General features: G+C 45.9%; 1 protein-coding gene across 1 annotated transcript in view; it reads left to right on the plus strand.

Moving 5' to 3' along the window:
- The window catches only part of ASIC2 (acid sensing ion channel subunit 2), a 1206384-nt gene that overhangs the window by 69046 nt on the left and 1111322 nt on the right, over positions 1–26016 (plus strand).

Raw genomic sequence — 26016 nt, forward strand, 5'->3', positions numbered from 1 at the left:
ACTAACTGTGTCGCCTTCTGCCTCTGTTACTTCATTTGTGGTTTCATCATCCTTGTTAGTGGAGAAGACAATGGCAACCCACTCCAATACTCTTGCCTGGAAAATCCCATGGATGGAGGAGCCTGGTAGGCTGCAGTCCATGGGGTCGCACAGATTCGGACATAACTGAAGTGACTTTGCAGCAGCAGCAGCAGCAGCAGCATTGTTAGCCTGATGGGGATGTTGTGAGGATCACCTTGGATCCTATGCCCGGTGCGGTGTAGTGCAGTGGTTAGAGGTGTGTCCATGGTGTGCAGCCTGCCTGGCTGTGGAGTCTGTGACTTGACCTTCGATTCAATCAGAGAATGCTATACGATGAGTGGTCACTGACTATAATTGGGATGTAGTCAATGTTAAGCTAAATCTGTTAGCAGGTGAGGCCAAATGACTTAACTAAGCTTGCAGGTTAGGAAGTGGCAGAGGCAGGATTGATGGCAAGGCCCCTTCTCTGTGCTCAGTCATTTCTGTTCCACTGCAGCCTACTATTGAACCGGGACCACCCTCAGTTTCCCATGGCTGCATCTCAGTCCCAGCCCCCTCCCAGTGAATGATGAAATTCTTTTCTCCTTGTCCCTTCTCTTTCCAAGAGCGCTTTGTACTTTGTTCTTCTTCCTCCTGCCAGTATCTACTCTGGGAAGCAGCACTGCTATCATATGCTTCAATTGTACCATATATTTTACATCAAAAAGTGACCTTACCTGGGAAAGGGAGGCCACCTTTGCTGCCTTCTACAGGCTAGTGCTCCAGGGGTGCACTGTCAGCGGGGCCGCAGGCTGGCCCATGGCAGGAGGTTTCCCTTTTGTGTCCCAAGTGTCTGGAGAGCCCTTGGGTTCATCCTGTGTGGGAGAGACTGGATGTCTTTGCCTCTTTAAGGAGATGTCACTAAGTGATGAGAGGCAGCTCTCAGGGCTAATGACTGCGTGGGATTCACTCAATTGCCATGGATGCATACCTGGGAGCTCAGAGCCATCTAAGTAAAGGTAAATGCAACTTAAGTGCATAAAGTATCTTGGATGTCTGATACCCATTCTCCATAAACCATTAGTTCATGCATTCATTTAGCCAACAAATATTTAAAAGGCATTATACAATGGGGCTTCCCTGGTGGCTTAGATGGTAAAGCATCTGCCTGCAATTCAGGAGACTAGGGTTTAATCCTTGGATCGGGAAGATCCCTTGGAGAAGGGAGTGGAAACTCACTCCAGTATTCTTGCTTGGAGAATTCCATGGACAGAGGAGCCTGGTGGGCTACAGTCCATGGGGTCACAAAGAATCAGACACTACTGAGCAACTAACACTTTAAACACTTTATACCATGTTCCATGTCCTTGTGTCCAAGATGAAGGTAATAACATCAAATGAATTAGACCCTCACCACCTCTTAAAGCTTATAATATAGTTAGGGAAGAGCTAGGGACAAGCTAGTGCAGCTGGGACCAGTCTCGAAGGGCTTTGTGGGGCTTGTGGCTGGTCATTTACCCAGTGCTGCCTGTCTTAAGATGGAAGACAGAGATAGGAGCTCCCAAGGGCAAAGTCAAGGTGACAAGTCCCAAACCAGTTCCAGGAAACAAGGAACCGGTCAGATAACAGGAGTCTAATCACAGAGCCCAAGCAGAGTGGCTTGGGTGTAGGGCATGGGGAAAACTAATTGAAAAAGTGATGGTCAGGGTGAATGACAACATCTCCTCATTTATGTGTGGAGTTAGGCTAGGGAATGTTCACAGCAGCAATTTGTAAGAAAGAGACTATGAGGAAAACCTCCGCCTATTAACAGGACTAAGCAAATGCATTGTGAGGTCCTCAAATAATAAGAGTTTCAGCAGAGAAAGTGATCAACTAGAGCCGCACATGTCAACATGGATGAATCATGCAAACACAACACTGAATGAACAGCAAGCTGAGAAAAGTACACTTGTTTTATATACTTGTCAGGCTTCCCTGGTATACTTGTCAGGCTCAGATGGTAAAGCGTCTGCCTACAAAGCGGGAGACCCGGGTTCAATCCCTGGGTCGGGAAGATCCCCTGGAGAAGGAAACGGCAACCCACTCCAATTCTCTTGCCTGGAAAATTCCATGCACAGGGGAGCCTGGTAGGCTACAGTCCACGGGGTCGCAAAGAGTCGGACACGACTGAGTGACTTCACTTCACTTGATGATACCATCTATATAAAGTTTGAAAACATGCAAACCAATTCTATGTATTGTTCAGGGACAAATAAACATGTAGTACAAGTATAACGTCATTCGTGGTAATGATGAAGTCTAAATTCCAGGTTCAGATGATTTCTGGAAGAGGGGTGTGGTCACGAAGAGGCAAGTGGTCAGGGGGTGGGGGCTTCAGCTGCATCAGCAATGCCTTATTTTCTAATCTGGGTGGTAGGTGCATGGATGCTCACCACATTATTATTTTTTATTTTTTTATGTGTCTCAAATATTGCATAATAATTTTTTTTTTAAGCTGGAGTGAGTGAGGCAAATGACACGGTTTAGGAAAGGAGGGTCTACAGTCTCCCCTTACTGGCCTCTAATCAGCTAGGCATCAGACTTGGGGATCTTCTCAAAGCCTTGCTCAGAGATGTAAAACAGGATGGCTCTTAAAGGTCAGCTGCTGGCTTGGTCAACTCCTGCCTTGCTCTTCCCTGGTGCAAAGCAATGACTTTGGAAATGAAAAATACGGTTGGGACTTATGCCTGCCTGAGTACATGTGTACTAAATTGTTTCAGTTATGTCCAGCTCTTTGCGACTCTATGGACTGTACCCTGTCAGGCTCCTCTGTCCATGGGATTCTCCAGGAAAGAATGTGGGAGTGTGTTGCCATTTCCTCCTTCAGGAGAATCCTCCTGACCTAGGGATCAAACCTACATCTCTTCTGTCACCTGCATCAGCAGGCGTGTTCTTACCTGGGAAGCCCTATGCTCTCCTGGGTACTGTTAAGCTACTCTGAAATCCCCCAACTTTCTCCCTATGGGGATAATCTGTCTTGTGGCCAAATACGCTGGAGAAGGGAGAGTCTGGGTGGCCAAGTCAGCCACCTATTTGGGGAGCCTCTGCTGTCTCAGGCTGAGAATCTGAGGTGCAGTCAGAATGGGGAGTGAGCAGGTGGACAGCAAGACATTGCTGAAGCTCTGCAGGATGTTGTCAGAGTTTGGAGGTATCTTAGCCAATTGACAGTACTCCTTTCTGCTCATGTTTGAGTCACTGTCTAATGAAACAAAATGTAGACTCCTCCCAAGCATGAGCTGAACTGAGATGTGAAAGAAAGTTTTCCTAATGGAGGGAAGGTGAGCCCTTCTTAATGTGTATACACACCTGGTTGTCACCTTGATCTTTAGAAAGCCCTTGGAATTGATTGGGGGAGCTACTAATAAAGCAATGCATTGTCGCTCACTGGCATGTTCATACGTGTCCTAGTGTACCCTCCATGAGGGCAGGCATGGTGTCTACCCTCATTGCATTCCAGAACCAAGGACAGTGCCTTGCAGAGAGCTGGCCCTTCGTTGGTTGAATACATGAATGGGTGTCTGCATACAACATGTATGGGCTGTGGGGAGAAGAAGAAGCATATCCTCTGTACTTCTGCCTTCAAAACATTCTTTCTTTGGAGGAGGCAAGGCATGGAGTAGAGGAGGGAGTGCAGGTGTGGGGTCCAGCTTAACCACTCTACCCTCCTGAGTATTTCCTTGTCTCCATACACACTGGCGTGGTTGTCAGAAGGCCTGATTCTGAGTTCTGTGTGCTTCCTGTTATACCCTATAGCCTCCCACACATCAAAACACCAGGTCTGTGACCGACTTCTTGAGTGACTTTGGAAAAGTCACTTCCCTTGGAATTAGGACAGATACTGTGCTTCTCAGCTTGCTTTCCTCGTAGAGGGCATTTGGAAGTGTATAGGGACATGTTTGATTGTCACTGGTTGCTAAGACTTTGACAGGCAAGAAAGCCCCAACATAAGGAGGAATGGTTCCCCCTAAAGTGCCAGCAGTGTCTTTAGTGAAAAACATCGTTAGACTCAATGGAGACCCTTCTAGCTAGGAGCTGGTCTGTCAAGCATAGCCCTGTGCTGTGACATAGCTCTGGTTAGAGGCCTGATGTGTGAGGTTAGTGAGCTCAGCAGCATTGTCCTGGGGGAGCTGGGACAGGTGGGAATGGGCAGACCTGGGAGCTGCTGGGTGTCAAGGGCTGAATGGCTTGGTGCAGCCTGTGACTTCTGGGCTCTCCAAAACCAAGGATTAGAGGGTGATCTGGATGGATCACCCTGGAGTTGTGAGGTAAAGGCAGGTGGAGGCCACAGGGCAGCTGAGTAAGGGGAGGGCTGGGCTCAAGAGCTGTAAGATCAGAGTGCAGCTGGCAGGATGAAACAAGCCATTGAAAAGAACGGTTTGCTGTGATCTGCTCTGTGGCAAACGGGGCTAGGGGCCTGGGGCTGAAAGGGAGTCGAGGGAAGCATATTTTAAGGTGTAGAATCAATACTGCATCTGTCCCTTTTAAATTCAGTTCCTTCTTCCAATAAATCAAGTTGAGCTTGAGTGTAGGTGCTTGTCAGGGTCTGCAAAGAGCCTTTGGCTCGGCAATTTCCATAGCAAAGGCAGGCAGTTTGAGGGAATCAGATAATTACTGAGCCCTTTTTAGCATCTACACACACCTGGCTGTCACCCTGATCTTTAGAGAGCCCTTGGAACTGAGTGGAGAAGCTACTTGCAAAGCAATGCATTATTGCTCTGTGTTTGGCATGTCCATACATGTCATAGTGGGCCCTCCATGAGGGCAGGCACAGTGTCTACCCCGTCACTGTATTCCAGCACCAAGGACAGTGCCTTGCAGAGAGCTGGCCTTTCATTGGTTGAATGGATGTCTGCATCCATTTGGGCTATGGGAAGAAGCAGCATATCCCCTTACACTTCTGTCTTCAAACATTCTTTCTGTTGGAGGAGACAAGGCATGGAATAGAGGAAGGAGTATAGATTTGAGGTCAAGCTGCCTATATGGTACACCTGGATCAACCAGCTTACCAGCTCTATCACCTGGCTGATTACATAACTTTCCTGAGCCTCATCGGTAGCAGAAATGATGCTAGGAAAGGATTTAGTGAGCTAATGCATGAAGTCCCTAGCACATGGCCTGGTATACAGCAAGTGTGCAGTAAGTGGAGACTGGTGAGGACACAGCCAATATGCTGCCAGGGTGCCTACCTGCATGAGGCAGGTGACTTCCCTGCATCAGGGACTCTCTGGCATATGTTCAGACACTGGCCTGTGGCAGCATCCTCCTCAGTCCACGGCAAAAGGAACAGAATGTGGACAGTGCAGTCCACTTAAAGGACAGTCCTTTTATGTGAGATTTTCTTCTTTATTGGGCTTCCCTAGTGGCTCAGATGGTAAAGAATCTGCCTGTAGTGCGGGAGACTGGGGTTTGATCCCTGGGCAGGGAAGATCCCCTGGAGAAGGGAACAGCTACCCACTCCAGTATTCTTGCCTGGAGAATCTCATAGACAGAGGAACTTGGGCTACAGTCCATGTGGTCACAGAGTCGGACATAACTGAGCAACTAACACTTTCTTCCTTGTTGCTTTTAATTTTGATGTAAAAATATCTTTATTTCATGATGTGATGATGAACTTAGAAGGGAGGCTTTAAAACTATATCCTCATCTGGCAAAATAAAAGTTTATGACCAATGCTGTTCCATTAAAAAAAAAAATTCTGAATGTGAAATCCCCATGCCCTGAGACCCCCAGTATAACTGATTCTGGTGGTGTTCTCATCTGAGGGAGGTGGAATAGACAGTAAGTGTAGGGGGTTTGGGGAGTAGAGGGGGCAAAGGCCTCTCTCGGCCTGGTCCTTGAGAAGGCTCCCTAAGGCAATGGGAAGAACTTGAACATGGCCTTCAACATGGCAGGATTTGTGTTGGCAGATAAGTGACATCCTAGGTACTGAGGACTGTTTGAACAAAGGCCCCAGTAGACATGAGCCAGGTGTGACAGGGGTTGAAATGGAGAGTGTGGGTCATGGAGAAGCAGACATGGATCAGAGAGCCACTAGGGTTTCTTAAGCAGGGGCATGCCATTCTGAAAGTGGCGTTAAATATGGAAGGTGAGTAATTTATTGAGGTCCTCTGATTATTTCTCATACTCACTGCTACCCTGGCGTGCATGTTTATGTGCATGCTAGGTTGCTTCAGTCATGTCTGATTCTTCTCGAGCCTGTGAACTATAGCCCACAAGGCTCCTCTGTCCATGGGATTCTTCAGGCAAGAATAGTGGAGTGGGTTGCCATTTCATCCTGCAGGGGATCTTCCCAACCCAGGGATCAAACCTGCATCTCTTACATCTCCTGCATTGGCAGGTGGGTTCTTTACCATTAATGCCACCTGGCAAGCTACCCAGGACCTATTCCCAAATGGTGTAGAAGAATGAGGAAGCTGATAGAGATAAAACAGTGCATGATGGTTGGTTGGTTACAGAACCAGGAATGCATTGGAATGTTCAGATTCAAGAACCTTTGAGAACTAGGGGTTAAATTTAGATGGAAAGAGATACAGCAAATCCTAATGAGTGAACTGTTAGGACTTGAGACCTGCAAGTAGAAACTCCAGTGGAAATTAAATGATACAGTCCCTCCCTTCAGAAAGGACTTTGATACAGTATCATTCTCATCAGTAGTCAGGGGTCCATCTGAGGTGGCGAGATAGTGTCTTGGGCATGAACGATGCCCAGCACAGTGCCTTAGTAAATCCATATTACCCAATAGATCCCACCTTCCTCCTGTGAGAGCTGAGGGTTGGTTTTCCACCTTTGTTCTGTGTCAGTAAATATCTCCCACCCCTGGGTTCTAATGTAGTAGCACTGGGGTGCTTCAAGGAAAACTAGATGTTTAGCAATCACTTGAAGGGGCTCTAGTGCAGTTGATTGCTGGACCACATTTAAAGATGCTTTGCTCCAGAAGGGGGTGCATCTCTTCCTCGGTTCTGTGCCACTGTTCAGGTATATGATACCAGGGTCAGGGGAACTAGACAAAGGCTTCCCTAGGTACAGAATATTCGGGGCTCCTTTCAGGAGGGACAGGTGCTTCATTTGGGGATGGGAGGACCTCCAATGAACAGGCATTATAGAGAATGTGGTTCTTCTGGTTGATCCTGAGTAGAACCCTATAAAAGCTTTCAGTCAGACTAGTCTCATCCCTGCCATCACCAAAAGAGAACAGCTGTGGGGCTAAATGAGCCCCAGCCAAGCCACAGAGGACCTACTTTGCTGCTGACACATCTGGTGATCCTGGGCCGGGCTCTTCTCATCACTGTAATCCCGTCCCTCTATCAGAAAAGGAAAGGTTTGGAGGAAATGAACCTTAAGGTACCCAGGCTCCCTAGATGCCTTTGTTAATGCACTACTTTCACAGAGGAAGAGATTAATGATAATATGGCCAAGATCATCCAGTTGGAAAGTGAGAGAAGCTGCCCATTTGTGGCCCTGGAGCCAGCTTGTCAGTGTGGGATTCATCCTCCTTTCTCATCCTTTGGGGCTGTTGGGGAGGATGTTTTGGGAGTGTTCTGGGTTTAGACCCAGGAAAGTTGGGCTGCTGTGGTGTACGGTTAGAGCATCACGGTGCACACGGCCACCATGCTGTGTAACTCTGAGGACACAGTTGACACTGCCATCTATGTGAATGGCACCCCCTGGGGTTGTGTGCTCAACACTGAGAGCTTGATGATGGTGCCTTTGGGTGCAGTATTCTTGCCTGGAGAATTCCATGAGGAGGCTGGCAGACCAGAGTTGGACATGACTGAGCAACTAACACACACACACACACACACACACACACACACTTTTCCCTACCTTGCCCTATACACAAGAAGTCGGAATTACCCTTGGGGATTCAGGTGGAAGGGAAGATGCTTTCAGTTCTGTAGGGAGTCAGAGATCAGGACCTTTCAGAAAAGTGCAGCTTCCCCCACCCCTCTTCCAAATGGATAGCCTGTTTTCTGCCACCCAGGCCTGGATGTGACCTGACAAGCAGAAGAGCAGGCATGGAAAAACCCATATGTCAATCCATGCCCAGCCTGCCTTGCACAATCCTAGGAGCATCTTTCTAAATTCTGTGCCTTAGGTGACTCATTCACCTCTCCCTAGTTCCAGCCTTGCAGTATGAGAGCACCTATTAGGGCATCAGCTCTGTAATAGATATTGGGGTACAAAAATCAATAAAATGAGGCCTTCCTTCCGTGGACAGACAGCTAGAGAGACCAACAGGAAACACAGTGATTTTAGTTGGCCATGAAATTGTTTCAGTGGGGACAGGGGAAGTCCCCTGGGGCAAACAGGGGAGGCATCTGATCTACCTGGGGAAACTGGTAAGCCTTCCCTGAGGAGAGGTGGCCTTGGAGTTGAGACTTAAAAGGTTAGGGGAGGAGAAGTTTGAAGAGGAAAGAGAGGGAGGAAGGGGCATTCCATGCAGAAGAGACCGCATGGACGCAGATACAGAGGCTAGAGAGAATGAGTGTTTAAAAATCCACTCATAGCTCAGTAGGAGCGAGATGAAAATTACATGGGCTGGGTGCTAGTGGGGAGGGAATGGGAAGTGACCAGAGAGCCAAAGCATGACAGAGCCTGTATTCCATGCAAAGTGGTAAGAATTTCTGTCCTGAAAACCGTGGGGACCTGCTGAAGAATTTTGAGCAGGAAAGTGACATGATCAGAATTGCATTGTTAGAAATAGCACTCTGATAGAAATGTGGGGAGTGGACTGAAGGGTTGGGAGAGCAAGGACTGAGTGAGTGGCTAGGAGGGGGTTGCCAGGGTTCAGGTGTGCGTGCTGAGGGCCCGCGATGAAAGGAGTCCTGCCTCGCTGTGCTCACTTCTTCCCCTGGCCCCTGGGAGGAAAAATGGCTTCCTGCCCTCCCCGCGTCTGGGCGGGCAGCCAGGGCGACTGCACTGATTGAGGCGAGAGCGAGCGTCTCCAGGAGCACAGGGGTGGGAACCAGAGGGGCTCTAACCCGGGACCCTCTGGCAGAAGCAGAGTCTCCCTGGGCTGAGAACAGATCCCTCCTTCTGAGCTGGGTCTGGAGCGGAGGAGGAACACTTGGTCCACAGGAGGAGGAGCCCCGAGGCTACACTGGGAACTTTTTCCCAGCACTGAGCCCCTGTACTCACAGGTGAGAGGTACCAGATGGAAGGGGTGTGTGGGGATGGCTCCCTTTCCCCCTGGTTCCAGAGCCCCTTCTCCACATTTCTGTGACAATATCTTTACATTGCTTTCTTCATCCTTGCTTCCCAGCACCTCCAGGGGGGCTAGAGAAGGTAGCTAATTACCTTGCTATAAATACCAGCCAGGAGGAGCTCTGAGGGCCCCAGACCTGGCTTCTCTTTCTCAGTGCCTTGCTGGTGGGTTGGGCAGTCCTGGATGGGGGCACTCTACACAGTAATCCACCATATATTTCTAGGATATGCCCACCTTCCCCTAATGAATGGAAACAGGCAGAGTGGGAAGAAGTTAGCAACCACATCACAGACATCCACAAAGTACCAGGCACAGTGCTAGGCTCCAGGAATTTGGGGGTGTATCAGAGCCTGTCTCTGCTTTCAAGGAACTCCCTGTTTAGAGGGAAAGATAGGCCTGCAACAAATATGAGTGGTTCTGATGGGATGATGGCATGGGGGTGTCACCCAGGGAGCAGGGAGGAGCCATAGGTGTGCCTGCAGTGGAAATGGAGGGCTTTACGGAGAAGCAGAGGGCTGGGAAGGCATTCCAGACAGAAGATGTGAGGCAGCAGAAACAGGGTGGGAATGTGTCCTGAGGAAGCAGAGCTGGCCCTCTGTACCACTGGCCCAGGACTTCCTGGAGGGAGGAAGGATTTGGGTTCCAAAATGCAGCTGGGATCTGGCTCTGTGAGTCCTTGAGTCCGGTCTCCTTGGGTCGCCGTTGGGAACCACGGAAGGCTTTTGGGCAGCCAGGTGGCCTGGTCAGATGTGTGCTTAGGGAAGATCACTCCAGAGAGAGGCTGAGATGCCCTCCCCCCTGGTCACTTAGCTTCATTATCTCAAAAAGGCAGCCTTCAGGGGCTGGAGCTCATAAGAGGTGATGGCAATGGGCAAGGAATTACAATGAAGACACAATTAACATCTCACAAACAGAAGCAAAATGCAAACACCTCACTGGAAGAGTGGAATTATGCACAGAAAAAAAAAAAATCCTTCCCCTAATAGCTCTCCGACTTTCATTAGTTCTGACAGTGAAGGCTGCATCTCTGTGTGTTCCATGGCAACCGTTTCCAGGAAGAGCGATGCCAAGAGGAGCGCAGGTTCTGAAGACTTTCAATCAGTCCGAAAGCTTAGCCAGACAAAACATCGCATCACAGGCTTCACAGCCTCCGTGGGCGCCTAAGGGGAAGGGTATGACGTGGGCAAACATTCCTCTTGGCTCTGGGGGTGACTTGAGCACAGGGAACGCGAGCGCAAGCTGTTTCCCTCCAGGGCTGGATCACAGGAGAGATGCCCGGGGCCCAAGGTCCCCCGACTGCAGACTTGGGTCGTGTGGCTCCAGGAGAGGGTCGAGGCAGAGAAAGCAAAGTGTCATCCAGTGGATTCCTTGGCTTCCTCCCTGTCCCCTGGAAAAGTACTCAGCTCTTTCTAAGCTGTGCATGTGCTAAATAGCAATGATAGAGGGAGAGAGCCAGGCTCTGGAGCCTGGTGGCTCAGATCTGAATTCCAGCCTTTCTCTTACTAGCTGAGCCATCTCCATCAGCTTACTTGGCAACTGGGGTTCAGCCCTTTTACTATCCCCATGTAGTCAGGAGGATCAATGGCACAGCCTGTGGACAATGCCAGGTTCTAGAACTGCTCGGAGTGGGTACCGACTGGGTGAACCTCGTCCCGTTCATGTTTAGGGTCCAGTGAGGTTCTGTGGATGACGAAAGTGGCTCAGACTCTAGATTCTGGCTGGGCTGCCTGTAATACTTGCCACCTGCTCCCTCCTCCTCCACCCTCCCTCCTTCTCAGGCAACCCTCATATGCCCTCTCCAGCTCTCTTCACCCACTCTGTAGTATTTCAAGGATGGTGAATGGCGTGGGGTAAAAGCAAGTGGGTTTGCGCTTGGCCTCTGGGACTCAGATGGATGAGCTGGTTTGGTGCCTTTGGCTCTGGCTGCGCTCCTGACAAAGTGCATGGATGGGGTGGGGGCGATGGAGCACAGACATGGGAAGACAGCTTATAAACATTCAGTGCCCTCCAAGCTTCTGCTTTCTCTGCAAGAATACATATCAAGGGCCTCCGTATTCTGAAGCTCTGGTCCTTGGGATGCCTCAATGAACAAAACAGGGAGCTTCCCTACTCCTGAGAGAAACTGGTCATATGCAAAATACACCATGAAAGGTGGATACAAAGTTAGAAAGTGATAAGTGCTTGGGGGAAGAAAAAAAAACAGCAGGGCAGGGAGAAGGGTTGGAAGTGTCAGTGTGCGGGGTGGGTTGGTATTTTCAAAGTAATGGGGGCACATTAGATCTCATTGAGAAGATGGCATTTGAGCAAAGACTTGAAGGAGGGAAGGGTGTCTGGAGGAAGAAAACTAGGGAACAGCCACTGCAAAGGCTCAGAGGAAGATGAGTGACTGGCATGTTTGGGAATAACAAGATGGACTGTGTGGCTGAGTGGAGAGGAATGGGTGTCCCATGGTAATAGGGACTAGAATAGGTGGGCTAGAGTTGACTTTGCTTTATGGTGTCCTGAGTACTGCCAGGAGTTGGGAGAGTCTAATGGTGATTAATCCTACATTCTCTACGACTCCCTACTCCAATCAGCCAGAACTAGATTTTAAAAATTATTCTATGTATTGGAGTTCAGTGTAATATTTTATTTAAATAAAGCCTTTGGCAACCTGAAAAGGATTAAAAAAATGACTAACAGAGCCTTGTAATAATGGAAGAAATGGAGCCTCAGAGAGGACAAGTGACTTACCCAAGGCCACACAGCAAATTCAGGGGAAGAAATAGAAGTCGGACCCAGGGCATCTGGAGAAGGCACTTTGCTATTATCTGTATCGGAGCCATGGGGCGTCTTGGGAGCTGGCTGAAGCCTGAGACACATACAGTCCACGCTGGATCCTGACAACTGGGTCCCCATGGACTCGTTCGCTTCAGCTCGCTTGAGTCTGCATGACTTTTCTCAGGCTGTTGCGTTCTCCTCTTACAAACACACGTGGCCCTCCTCAGTTCAATTTCTACCTCCTCTATGAAGCCACCTCCTGCTTAGCTGAGCCATCAGTGCATCTTTCTGTGAAATGTTTACAGCAATTTAAGCCATAGCAGCTCTGAAACAAGTCCTGCTGTCTTTTTAAGCCAGTGTTTCCTGCTCTGTAAGTGCTGAGGCAAGTTGCCTGCTCATGGGGTTTAGGCTAGGATGGAGTTTCATAATATATGTAATACCTCAGGATACGATCTGGCACAAAAGAGCTGGCCAAGGAATGTTTATTAAGTAAGTAAATCACATCAGCCTATGGAGAAGTACTTTTCCATGGACCTACTGGCCCTGTCCATAAAGAGAAGGCATCTGAGCCCAGAGGTCAACAATACGGGTTTGAAATAAGAAAGACCCAGGTTCAAATCAAATTGCTTAACATACTAGAACCTCAGTGTCTGCATCTACTAAATGGTAATAGTACCTACATTTGGGGATTATTATTGTTGTTCAGTCAGTAAGTCGTGTACAACTCTTTGCAACGCTATGGACTGCAGCAAGCCAGGCTTCCCTGTCCTTCACTATCACAAACTCATGTCTGTTGGGTCTATGATGCCATCCAACCATCTCATCCTCTGTCATCCCTCTTCTCCTCCTGCCCTCAATCTTTCCCAGCATCAGGGTCTTTTCAAATGAATCAGCTCTTCACATCAGGTGGTCAAAGTATTGGAGCTTCTTCAGCATCCATCCTTCCAATGAATATTCAGACTTGATTTCCTTTAGGATTGACTGGTTTGGTCTCCCTGCAGTCCAAGGGACTCTCAGGAGTCTTCTCCAGCACCATAGTTCGAAAGCATCAATTCTTTGGTGCTCAGCCTTCTTTATGGTTATTAACGGGGAGGAAATTGTATAAATGCTCAGTAGTACTTGTCTAGCCCCTTGGGCCGGATGAAGCCCTATTGGGATTAGAGGAATCCCAGGCAGTGGTTCTCACACTTGAGTGTGTTTCACCATCAGGGACTTGTTAAAATATGGATAGATGGTTCCCATCCCTCAGAGGTTCTGATTCAGTGGGTCTGAGGTGGGACCAGAGACTGCACTTTTAACACATCCCCAGGGGAGGTGATGCTTGTCCTGGGGTCACTAAGAGCCAGTGTCTTCCACCAAGATGAGAGTCACGAAAAGAGAAGGGACTGAAGATCAGGTACAGACTTGACGTGCAGCCGGTCCTGATGGAGAGTTATGAACCCCGAAGGAGGCCTGTTCTCTAGGCCAGGGAGTCAGCTGACTTCCCACACCTGGGTGACCAGCTGCCCTCACTGGAACTCCATGACGTGCACAGAGATTCATAGTCCAATGAAGAAGCAGCCTACATAGAACTCCTTCCCCTCCTGTCTCATTCCTATTTCTTTCAACTGGATAACTTCTGGCCTCTGGATATACCAAAATAGAGTGAGTTATAAGATGCTAATGGAGATGAGCAAGAAAATAGAAAACCAGATAGAGATGAAGCTAAAATCAGTGTTTCTAGATTTGGAATTCCCCCTACCCCGTAATTTCTCAAAGATAGCAGTCATCCTGGGAGCATTCTAGGTCCCCAAGAGATCAAAATAGTCCCATGAAAGTGAATGGGTTCTCTATCAGTTACACAATAAAATCTGTAGATTTCAACCTACATTCAGATCTTGTATGACTTGGATCCTCTTATACTAGCCAACCATTAAATATCTAACTTTTCCTAGTCCCTATACTTTTCCTTAAGTCTTTGCTCTCGCCTTCCTTCCAGCTGAATTGTCCTCCTTCCAATAAGCTCCTAACATCTGTCTCTATTTTCAGTGTTCTAAATCAGGGGCTAGCAAATGGCCAAATATAGCCCACTGCCTGTTTTTGTCGGTAAAGTTTTATTGGAACATGGGTACACCCATTCATCTCTGTATCCTCTAGGGCTGCTTTTGTGCTGCTATGACAGAGTTGAGTAGTTGTAACAGAGACCATCTGGTCTGCACAACCTAAAATACTGGCTGGCTGGCTCTTCATGAGAAAAGTTTCCTGACCCCTGTTCCAAGTGCAATGTCATTTTCTCAATGAAACCTTAATGGATCCCACCAAGTAACATTTATCTCACTTTCCTCCCAAACCTCCTAGTTCTTCCCTCTATGATTATATTACTTGTCATAATGGTTTTCTGTGTGTGTGTGTGTATATATATATATATATATTTTTTTTTTTTCCACTGAATCTCTTTGCCAGGGCATACAAAGTTACATTTAAAGACATTCCTTAAAGTCATTTATAAAGTTCTAAAAGTAGGAAGCAACCTAAATGTTCAAATAGGAAGCAACCTAAATGTTCAAGAGTAGAAAAAAGGCCAAATAAACTATGGTATAGCCTATGAGGTATTGCTACATAGCAAATAAAATCAGTTTCTCAAGATCTAATGGTTGGGGAAAAATTGTCCATCACATAAAAAGTTTTTAGAAAAGGTTCTAATAGTAATACAAGCCTACTTTGTAAGTTAATAAATAAATACACAAATTAAGAAGATTTGAAGGAAATCTATAAAAATCTTATTCTCTGGGCAGAGGTTTATGGTTGACCTTCATTTTGTTATTATCTTAGTTTATATATTTTTCATAATAAGGATATATTACTTTTAAAACTAGGGGAAATCACTTCTTGGCCTTTTGGCTAAGATCAAGTGTAAAACTGGGGAAAAGTCCAAGTTATTAACACACTAGCAGCTGACTGTCCTCTGGCTTCACCACATTCTAACACTGTGGCCTTGAAAATTCACCTAAGCCTCAGTTTCTTATCTCTAAAATATGGGGAAGTACAGCTTTCTTTGGAAAAGACCCTGATGCTGGAAGAAATTGAGGGCAAGAGGACAAGGGGGTGACGGAGGATGAGATAGTTGGATAGTTGGATGGTATCACTGACTCAGTGGATGTGAGTCTGAGCAAACCCCAGGAGATAGTGAAGGACAGGGAAGCCTGGCGTGCTGCAGCCCATGGGGTCACAAGAAGCTGGGCACAACTTAGCAACTGAACAATCACGACAGTGCTTTTTTTTTTTTTTGCAAGGTTTGTTGAATTTTTGAAACAGTATAGCCATCTCCAAAATACCCTTCTTCCCAGCATACCACAGCATCTGGGCCATGGTGGTGAGATGGGGGGAGTCCGGGAGTTTCCACAAGACCGAGTCGGCACCTTGAGATCGAGGCGGAGCTGTGATGGAGCAGAATGGTGCTGAGGCTGCCTTGAAGTCTGGGGACAGCAAGCGCCTTCGCAGCCCAGCATGAGGATGGCTGCCGTGAAAGGGGCCTGGTCCCCGAAGCCCCCGGCTTCACCGGTCCAATGCCATTGTGCCTTTGTGTTTCATTTTCACGCTGAACTTGCCATTCCAGCCGCAGGATGTGGGGCCTGCCCATCCACGTTCCCCACCCTGTGCTGTTTTCTCGCTGCCTCTCGTCAGTCTGTGTTTGCCATTTTCTTTCTCCTTCCAAGTCACACCTTCATACTTCCACTGAAGTGTATTACTTTTTTTTTTCCTTTGCCAAAATCTTTCTGTTCCTTCCTGACTTGCTGAAAAATGTCTTTACTTGAGCCTACGAGTAACATTTTTTCTGTATTCCTTTCTCCCATCTTTTTCTCCTCCTCTTCTTTTGTCCACATCCTTATTATCCCCTCACCCAGGTATCAAGATAAATGAGGGAAGGCAGGAGTAGATGATGGAGATCAGCAAAGAGGTTGGGTCAACTGGACTCAGGTGGTGGCAGTGGAGATGGAGAACAGTGGATAAGTTGTGCTAGAAGGAGATAGGCTCCACTGAAGTTACATATGGTGAAGATGAGGGCCAGAAAGGAGCTGTGATACACCCCAACAGCTCAGGGAGTCTCGGTCTGTGTTCTTGCAATTCCTGGGTATATCCCAGTATCTGGATATATCACTCGTCTGCTATTGCCCTTCCACGCCCCCCTCTCTATTCTTTGTGCTCCCCAGGGATGTGGAGATGTTGCCCTACCTCACCATATTCCACCACCCAGAGTGGTGTCTTTAACAAGGGCCTCTGCATATGCATGAAGCCAAGAGGGTATCCGCTGACTTCTGGACTTTGGAGAAACTTGTCACATGTGCCTTTGGCTTCAGAACTTGGTATTTCAGGGAATTCATTGAGGACTGGGCCATAAAGTTACAGGGGTATGTTTTGGACTGGGGGAGCAATGGGAACAACTGTCATTAATTAGGTCAGTTTCTTATCAGCCCCATAAGAGTGGAATAGCAGACTCTGCCTCTGTGGTGCTGTCCCCAAGCTCAGTGGGAAGTCAGAGCCCTTAGCCCATGAGAATGCCTGAAGAGCAAGGTGGGCCTCATGGATTAAGCAGTGAACTAGTGCAGGAGGAGATTAGCATTTGCTGAGCATGAACTGTTGTGGTTTGTGAACTGCTTGTGAGTCCCTGATGACCGGGTGTGTTGAGTCTCATGGCCTTGTATCCTGCATGGTGTGATGGTACATGGCAATCCATCCTGTGAGCAGGTGTCCAGCCCTGATGCCTCCATGCCATGCAGGACTCTGGAGGCCTGTGGAGCTCTCCCCTAGCTCTTGGCTTTCTTGGTAGAGATGTGGAAGCCCCACCTCAATGTGGCTATAAAGGTTACACCCCAGCTCTGATTTCCTTTTTTTCTAAGATTTTTTTTTTTTAAGTTTTTATTGAATTTGTTACAGTGTTGCTTCTCTCCTTGGACTGTGTAAATTAACCTTCTCTGGTTTCTAGAAAGTACCATGAGGATATGCAACTGTGGCTCAAGAGGGAGGGATAATCACATACCTGAAAGGATGGAGCTTTGAAAGGTCTCCACCAGAGCTACCTTGAATCTTCCCTGTAACCTGATCATCTCTCTGGGGATTCTCCCAGCTCCTTCTTGCTCAAGTACCCATCAAGCCTGTGAGCTGAAGAATTTATGTCAAGCAAACTTTCCCAGGCTTAAGCTTATTATTCCCAGACTGTCCAAGGTTTACAGGTATCATCATCTATCAGATACCGTTTTCTACAGCTCAGTCAGTACACCTACTTGGGGCCAAATCCTATTGCCATTGAAAAAATTAGGAGATTGAGTCCCAGAGAGATTCAATAATTTTATCTGAGGTTAAATAGACGATTGATAGTCATACTGGGATTCAGGCCTAAACCTAATTTCAAAGCCCCTGATTTTTCTTTTTTAAAATATAATTTTATTTATTTATTTATTTTTGGCTATTCTGGGTCTTCACTGATGAGCTCTGGCTTTCTCTAGTTGGGGTGAGCGGGGGGCTACTCTTTGTCGCCATGCACAGGCTTCTCATGGCGGTGGCTTCTGTTGTTGCAGAGCACAGGCTTCTGTAGATGTGGCACGTGCCCTAAGCCATGTGAGATCTTCCTGGATCAGGGATTGAACCTGCGTCCCCTGAATTGGCAGGCAGGCTCTTAACTACTGGACCACTGGGGAAATCCTAATTTTCCTACCTTTGAAGCTGTCCAGGGTCTTCATATCTTTCTGCAAAATGGTTACCAAGCCGCTTCTTGAAGACTTGACATATTGGAAAACTCACTACCTCCCCAGATGGCCTACAGAGGTCAGTGTCCTGCTTAGGCCGATTAAGAAGTGGCTGGTCTAGCTATCACCATCTATCACCACTAACATGTGGTGGGCTTTGTCCTTGTTTTCCTCCCTTCTCTTCTTCTCACTTGACTTTGCATCCTCCTGTCTTGCCCTGGAGGGAGGGGCCCCTTGACTTCATTCAGGAAGGGCCCAGGTTGAAGATGCTGCTGTTCCTCAAGAAAACGGCCTAGGCTGGGAGCTCTTCTCTCCTTCCCTGAGCTAAGCAGGCAGTGATATACCCCCTGGTAATTTTTTTTTTTTCTAGTTTCAAGGTTTATTTTCAAGGTACTGTATTCAAGAAAGTGTAGATTTGCTGTAGTAGAAATATAGGTGAGAGAGGCAGAATAAAATGCCCATAAATATGTCCACACAATGATGGGCAGTTGATTTGTTTTATTGGAGAAAAATTGCTTTCCATTGTGGTGTTAGTTTCTACCATACAGTGAAGTGAATCAGCTCTACGCACACATGTATCCCCTCTCCCTGGGACCTCCCTCCTACCTCCTCCCTGCCACCGTCCCACCCCCTAGGTCATCACCGAACACTGAGTTGAGCTCCCTATGCCATACAGCCGCTTCCCACTGGAGATCTATTTAACACGTGATGGTGTGTTTATGTCAGCCCTTATCTCCCAATGCATCTCACCTTCCCCTTCTCCCCGTGTCCACATGTTCATTCTCTATGTTTGCGTCTCTATTGCTGCCCTGCCCTGGCAGTTGATTTTTGACAAATTTGCAACAAAATGCCTTGGAGAAAAACATAGTGTTTTCAACAAACGATACTGGAAAAAATGGGTTTCCTTATTCTCTTTAACAAGAATTCCAATCCATAATTTGCACTATAACTATACAATTCAAACTATACAACATTTATAAGAAAAGTATGTAGGAGGAAGCTTTTATGTCCCTGGGGTAGCAGTGACTTCTTAAATGCAACACCAAAAGCATAATCCATAAAAGAATAAATTGATGCAATGGATTTATTAAAACTTAAAACTCCACATGTTAACACACAGGTGATTAAAAAAATAGTGTCAATTGTCTCAGTAACATTCTCTTTTTGAACAAAGGCAGTCTCATGTGTTTCAAAAGACATTTTTCATTATATTTCTTCCTGTTGGATATTCTAGAATTATAGTAAATGGTGTTTTCAAATCCAATTTTCTAATGATAAATCATTAGAAAATAGAGGCATAATTCATAATTGACATTGTTTACAGCAACCTTGCCAGATTGACTTACTCTTTTTAAAAAATTTTATTGAAGTATATTTGATTTACAATGTTGTGTTTCTTCTGTACAACATGGTCACTTAGTTATACATGCATATATATATATAATTTTTATATTCTATTCCATTGTGATCTGTCACAGAATATTAAATATAGTGTCCTCTGCTATACGTTGGGACCTTGTTGTTTACCATTCTCTATATAAGAGTTTACCTCTGCTAATCCCAAACTCCCATTTCTTCCCTCCCCCCAACCTTGACAACCACAAATCTGTTCTCTATGTCTTATTTTTTAAAGAGTCTATATCTTATTTGTTTCAGAGCCTAGATTTTTAGCATTTTCCTATTTCTGTGGTATAAATATCCCCAGCATAGCCGATATCAAGCTACCAAGGTAGCATCACTGAAAGCAGAGTTGGGAAGCATACATGTGTGCTCAATCTGTAAACTGTGTCTGATTCTGTGTGACCCCATGGGCTGTAGCCCTCCAGGCTCCTCTGTCCTTGGGGTTTCCCAGGCAAGCATACTGGCATGGGTTGTCATTTCCTTCTCCGGGGGATCTTCCCAACCCAAGGATTGAACCCCCGTCTCCTGCACTGGCAGGCAGATTCTTTACCACTGCTCCACCAGGGAAGCCCGCTACTGGACGGTAAAAGCAAGCAATCTCTGTGGAAACTGTCAAAGAAATTCAGCTCTAATAGAGAAGTATATAAGATAGGAAGTCAAGTGTCTTCAGCTTAACTCACCACCTGGACTAATAACTGACCATTTTTCTTGAAGATAATTTCATCTCTTTCTCTCTAGATCTTCCTAGATCATATTGCATATTAATTATGCATATTTTGGTAAAATGTGACCATATTAATCACATTACTTTTTAATCTGGATTTTCATTTGACAGCTTATCACGAACATTTCCACATTAGTCATTTAGAGATTACCTTATCCTTCATCATGGTAGCATATTATTCTACTGTGTGGATGTCCTGTAATTTATTTAATCAGTTTGATTTTTAACAACAGGTTATTTCCATTTTTTTTCAAAATCATAAACAGTGCTTTGAATATGTATTCAATAATCTCCTTTGGATATTTTTTTAGAAATCAATTTTTGGGTCAAAGTGTATCCATACTTTTGATTGTCATACAACATGCTCTCCAAAATAGCTTTGCAATTTACATTCCCACTGCTAATGTTCCGCACTCCCATTAGGACTGGGTATTACTGATCTAAGTCATTTACTGATCTGATGTGTAAAAAGAATACTATTTTTTAAAAATTACTTTTCTTTAAATTTCAAGGAGGATGAAATCTTTTCATGTGTCTTTTGACTATTTGTTTTTCTTTTCTCATTTGTTTTTCTACCTGAAGCCCATACTTGTGTATGTTCAGGCCTGTGTATCACTAGTTATCACTAGAAAGAGGTTCAGAGAGCAAGTGGTATCTACTCTGATGTTTATTTTACCCAAGAAACCAGTTTTAGCTTTCTACTGTGTACTAGGTTTGGGGTTGTTAAATACAAAGAAATATAATGCCAAGTTCCTGTTCTTGATGGTACTGAAAATCACCAATGGGAGACCGATGTGCAGGAAATAGAGGATGTGGCCCGGCAGTTGCAGTGGCCTGAGGATGGCAGGGGCCAGTCTTCGAGTTCTAAATTGAAGTTCTGGTGCTGTCACTTCACTTCTCTTGGAATTGAGGTTAGACATATAGGCTGTCCGAGAGCTAGGGCTTGATAGTAAGTAATTCTGCCTGTAACCCAGGAGATGAAGACACTGTCATTGTTTTCTGGGTGGTCTTGCTAACCTTTGATTTCAAGTTCCCGGGAAACTTTGCTAACCAGTGACCTGCATCCCTGCCTCCACTGCAAGGCAGTCCCCTTTGGCCATTGGATAGACCCCCCAGAACTCTGAGGAATGCTGCGGAAACACTGAGCACAATAACCAGTTTGGTCCCAGCGAGTCCCATGTTTCTGTGATTTTCTATGACTCAACGATTCCTTTCACTAGGAGCCATAGATGATACCAACATCATCGTGGGGACACAGTGCCTGCCCTCCAGGTGCTTATGGGCTGAAGAACCTTTGTAAAATGCCTTGGCAGCCTACATGGAAGGATGTCAATTGCTGGGCAGAGATGGCTCTCTGCTCAGCGGTGGCCCCTCCACACCTACCTGCGTCATGGTTCCCAGGCCAGGCTGCACATTAGAATCACCCAGGGAGCTTTTAAAAAGCTATGGAGATGAGGGCCTACCCCCAGGAGGTTCTGATTCAATAGGCCTGGCATGAGGCCCAGGCAGCAGTGTTTTGTAAGAACTCCCTGGGTGGTTCTTATGTGCAGCGAGGGCTGGGAACCACTTGCCTGCACAGATTACTGGGGGGATTTTCATAGAGATGGATGACTTCATTAGCTGGTGGTTCAGGACTGTTGCCTGTGTTGGTCACATTGTCCCCGTGGTTTGTCATCTCCTTAAGTCCTTGGAGGGCAAGGACTGTGGACTTCACACTTGAGATGTTCATCTCTTTCAGCCAGGCTGTACTCACGGTCCTTCTGTGGTTAAGATCCGAGTCTCAGATTTCTTGGGCTCAGACGCTGGTTCTGTAATCTGACACCTACAGGACTGTGGGGAAAATACTTAACCTATGTATGCCTCAGTGTTCTCACCTAAAGTTGCAGAAAATACTATCTCAAGGGTATCGGTGGATTATGTAAGTTTCTTGTATGCCAAGTACTTAAAAGAGCGGCTGATGGTAGGAAGCAGCCAGCAAACATTATTCTCATGACTTGGGAGAAGGAACTGTATTAGGGAAGAGCAAATCTGATTATATCATGGGACTTTCTTTAACCTTTGTATTCTTTAGCTTTTGCTACAAGTTAATCACTAAAGGGATATTCCTGATAAGCTTGAATTAGACATAATGGCCCATCTCTGGGAATCCTTGCTCCCATCTGTGAATGGCTGAAGGAAGAAATGAACATGTCCCCTCTGGAGTCTGACCGGAACCAAGAAATGTTTGGTTTTAACACCACCGCCACCCTTCTTCATCCCTGAGGCCCTGGATCCAGTATCCCATGCATAGTGGGTGCCCCTGGGAATGAGGACCACAGAGACAAGAGGACAAGTCAGAAGATCTGGATTCAAGGGCTATCCCTTCTGACTGTTGCTTCATCTTTAAGATGGTTGTAATCTCCTGGTGGTAAACCTGACCAGGCAGTTGTGACCATCCAGGGAGGAGACACGTGCAGCAACACACCATCAATCCTAAAAGGTTATGCTGCTCGGAATGTTTAGGTCTCTGAAAAAGGCTCAGGGATGAATCTCACATGGGCAGCCTCAAGAAACTCAGGCTCACTAGATGACATGTACAGAATGGATTTAAATATATGAGAAGTGTAAAGAGAGACGTAAAGTAAATATAGTTTAGAAAGATACTATTTTCAGGTGAGGGAAGCTGAGAAGATGTCCTAGACAAGAAGAGAGTTGAATTAGGGTTTGAAAAAAAAAATAGTATTTGGCCATGCCTAGGTGGGTAGAGGTGTGCATACAGATATGTGTCTGTAAGTAAATGCCCACAGGACTGCGGGCAGTTGTAGAGGGGTTTCTCGTGGCTACTGGAGAAGTGGTGACAGTGGAAGTCAAGCTCCCTGGGAGTATGGAAAAGTGGAAAGAAAATTGGCTTTGGAATCAGGCAGACTTTGGTCCTATTCTAGATATTTTCAAAATACTCTGCCCAGTACATTGTGAGGTTTCTGGTTCCAGCCAGGGACACATATACTGTCTCTCTCTCTTTCCCTCTCTCACATTTGCAGTCTCATCATCCATTTAATCTCTTGTCAATTCTCATTTCCAAACAGCTCCTGAATTTTTACCTTCCTCTCCCTTCCATTGCCATTGCCAAGCGCTGACCCTGACCTTAACTTGCAGCCAGACTCCATTACTGCCTTGGTTTCAAGGCTTGCCCTCTTTCTCCTTGCTTCCTCACTTCCAGTTGCCTCCTGCCTGCAGTTTTCTTTCTGTTGTACCATTCCTCTCTGGCAGTCATTGCATGGCCACAAGAATCTTTCTAAAAACCACGTATCTGATCACATTCGTCTCCTGCTAAAATATCAATAATGACTTGCCTTGCAGCCGGAATAGCATCAAGTCCAATCATTAAATAGGCGCTGCCCACCTCCACTGCTTCACTTCTATTTTCCTAGTCATCCTCTCAGTGGGACTGAGTGGCAGCCAGCTTTACTCCATCCCATGTCTCAATCTGGTCCATGCCGGCTTCTCTGCTTGGAATGCCCTTTCCTAATGCTTCCCTCTGGAATAATTTAATTGAATTATTTTAATAAATAAATAAATTGAATAATTTTAATATAGTAATATATTAATATTGCATATGAACAAAGTAATATATCCATCTCTTCTCGGGTTTATTTACCTGTCTAGGCAAGCCTCTGTGAGGGCAATCTCCATCCATGACTTACCTGTTTCTCTATACAGGTTCAGGTACAAGGCCTGGCATGAATTAGGTGCTCAACAAAAACTTAATGATTAAGTGAATGAATTAATAAATGCATAGGTAGTTTTACTAATAACAAGAACTTCCACTCATGCCTTCTACTGGAAAGGAAAAGGAGCCAACGATTACACATTGATTATCTGTCTAATCCACTCTTTGACATGTTCTCCCAAGGTAGTTTAATCATTCATCTTGGTATTCAAAAGGCTGAAATCCTTTGGAGTGGATTTTCATAAGAATGAGTTGTTCAACCCCAAGACATGAAATGAGCCCAGCTGAAATTGAGAAACTCAGTATATCCTGCAACTTTTGCAATTTGAGGATCAGGTGAAAGGTCAAAATATTCACTGAGGACATATAAGATACTGATTCAGTAAGTCTTTGGTAGAGGAGTGGAGATAAAGAAGTTAAAAAGGCAGCTCCATTTTCTTGTCTATCTATATGTTTACACAGTCCAGGCCTTTGATCTGTACTGTTAAAACACAATACAGGATTTCCCTGAAACAATCAGGGTTTCCCTGGTGGCTCAGTGGTAAAGAATCCACCTGTCAATGCAGGAGACAGGGGTTTGATCGCTGGTCTGGGAAGATTTTACATGTCATGAAGCTGCTAAGCCCATGCTCTGCAGCTATTGAACCCATGCTCTAGAACCTGGAAGCTGCAGCTATTGAAGTCCATGTGTTTACAGCCTGTGCTCAGCAGCAAGAGAAGACACTGCAGTGAGAAGCTGAGCAGCAACAAAGACCCAGCCCAGCCAAAATAAATAAATAAAATTATAAAAAATAAAAACAACAGATTTCAACCCAGTAAATTCGAAGATCTACTAGGCTTTATTCAATGATTCACAAATCAGGCACCATCCCCTCTAGTAATAATAGAAGGGTACTTCCATAGATTGTTCATGGGTTGGATCTGTGGTTTTTCTTTTTAACAATGGCCCCCTTTGAATCAGACTCTCAGCCAAACTGAGAGATGTGATTGCAATGTAAGACCTTGGCATCACTCTCAGCTATGGCTCTGCAGCTCTGTTGATCTGTGGTGTGGTATTCACATGTCATGATGTGTTCGCTGAAACTCTGTGATAATCACCAGCCATGACTTCAGGTTCACAATTTTTAATTCATTATCTTTGCTTCTGTTATGATTGTCCAGCCACGAGGAGATCTTTACCCTGTCAATCAGCAGCTGCAAACGTGCATTTAAAACTTCTGAGAGGGAACAGTGTGCTGGGGGATCGTTATGATAACTGTAAGCAGGATCACCCCCAATGTTTGGGGCGTACTATGGAGCCATAGCGCCCGAGACCCAAACCAGTCAAAAAAAGACCCTGTTGAGGGAGTCACCGTTTGATGCCAAGTGTCTTGCTCAGTGATTTTAATGTAGCTGAGTTTCAGCTTCCCCAGAAGGGTTCCTCCAGGCACAGCAGGTAGTGCCGGCCTCCACACAGACCCCTCCTTGCTCCGCTAGAAGATAATCAAGAGCTATCCTGTTATCAAGAACAACCTTGACCAGAGAGTCTAAGGATCTTTGCTGGGCAGCATATGCTTTAGCTGTGGTTTTTGGAATATATTCAGAAGTTAGGGAGAGACTTCTGATCATATTCTCACTTGTCCTTACATCTACCCATGGCTTTGCCAAAGGGAGAAATTCCTGAATCATAATGCCTTCTGAAAAGTCCTGTCTAGAACAATTAGCAGCATAGTTAGAAAACCTAAGAAGCCTAACGCAGCTGTGCCCCAGCCATGTGGACATTTTTAGATCCCAGGAAAGTGATAACGACCATAGATAAAGACAAGATCTACTGGGGACACAAATCATTTCTGTCAAGGAAGTAGTGTTAATGGACTCATTCACAGGAATCGCTGTGTTTACCTGCTCAAGCCAGAGGTCAGTCAGTTTCTTAGTTCATGGTAGAGGAAATCTCCCAGTCTGAGATAGTCATCCTAAATTCCAGAAGCTACCCCACTTAGCAATGTCCTGGGAAATATGGATGGGGGTGTTATTTTTCCGGGCTATGCTAAAGGAGAAAAAGGAAAGAAGAAAGAGGTGTATGTTTAGCCAAAGTAGGAAGTCTTGATCCATTGTCTTGGGTGGAACCAGTCTACCTGGATGTCAGCTACTTCTCTTCCTTGTCAGATTGATTCAGAGGTGTCTAGCTTGGTTCGTGTCCAGATGTCTGATGGGCCCCTTTGCAGCTGTGAGATACATATCCACGGTTCAAGTTCCTAGAGTTTGACTGTCATTTGGGTAGTCAGAAGAACCTGCAGAACATGGCACAGTCCCTTCCAAGAGATTTAAGGGAAACTTTGTTTTTAGTGGTTCCAAATCAGCAAGGTGGGAGACAGTTAGAAACATTAGTTTGGTGAGTCATATGTTTGAGGCAACTAGAAGAATTCAGGACCTAGTCGAGTTTACATGTAGGTAGTAAAACCTCAAAAATAAT

This window comes from Bos taurus, chromosome 19, assembly GCF_002263795.3.
Source record: "Bos taurus isolate L1 Dominette 01449 registration number 42190680 breed Hereford chromosome 19, ARS-UCD2.0, whole genome shotgun sequence".
NCBI classification, from domain to species: domain Eukaryota; kingdom Metazoa; phylum Chordata; class Mammalia; order Artiodactyla; family Bovidae; genus Bos; species Bos taurus.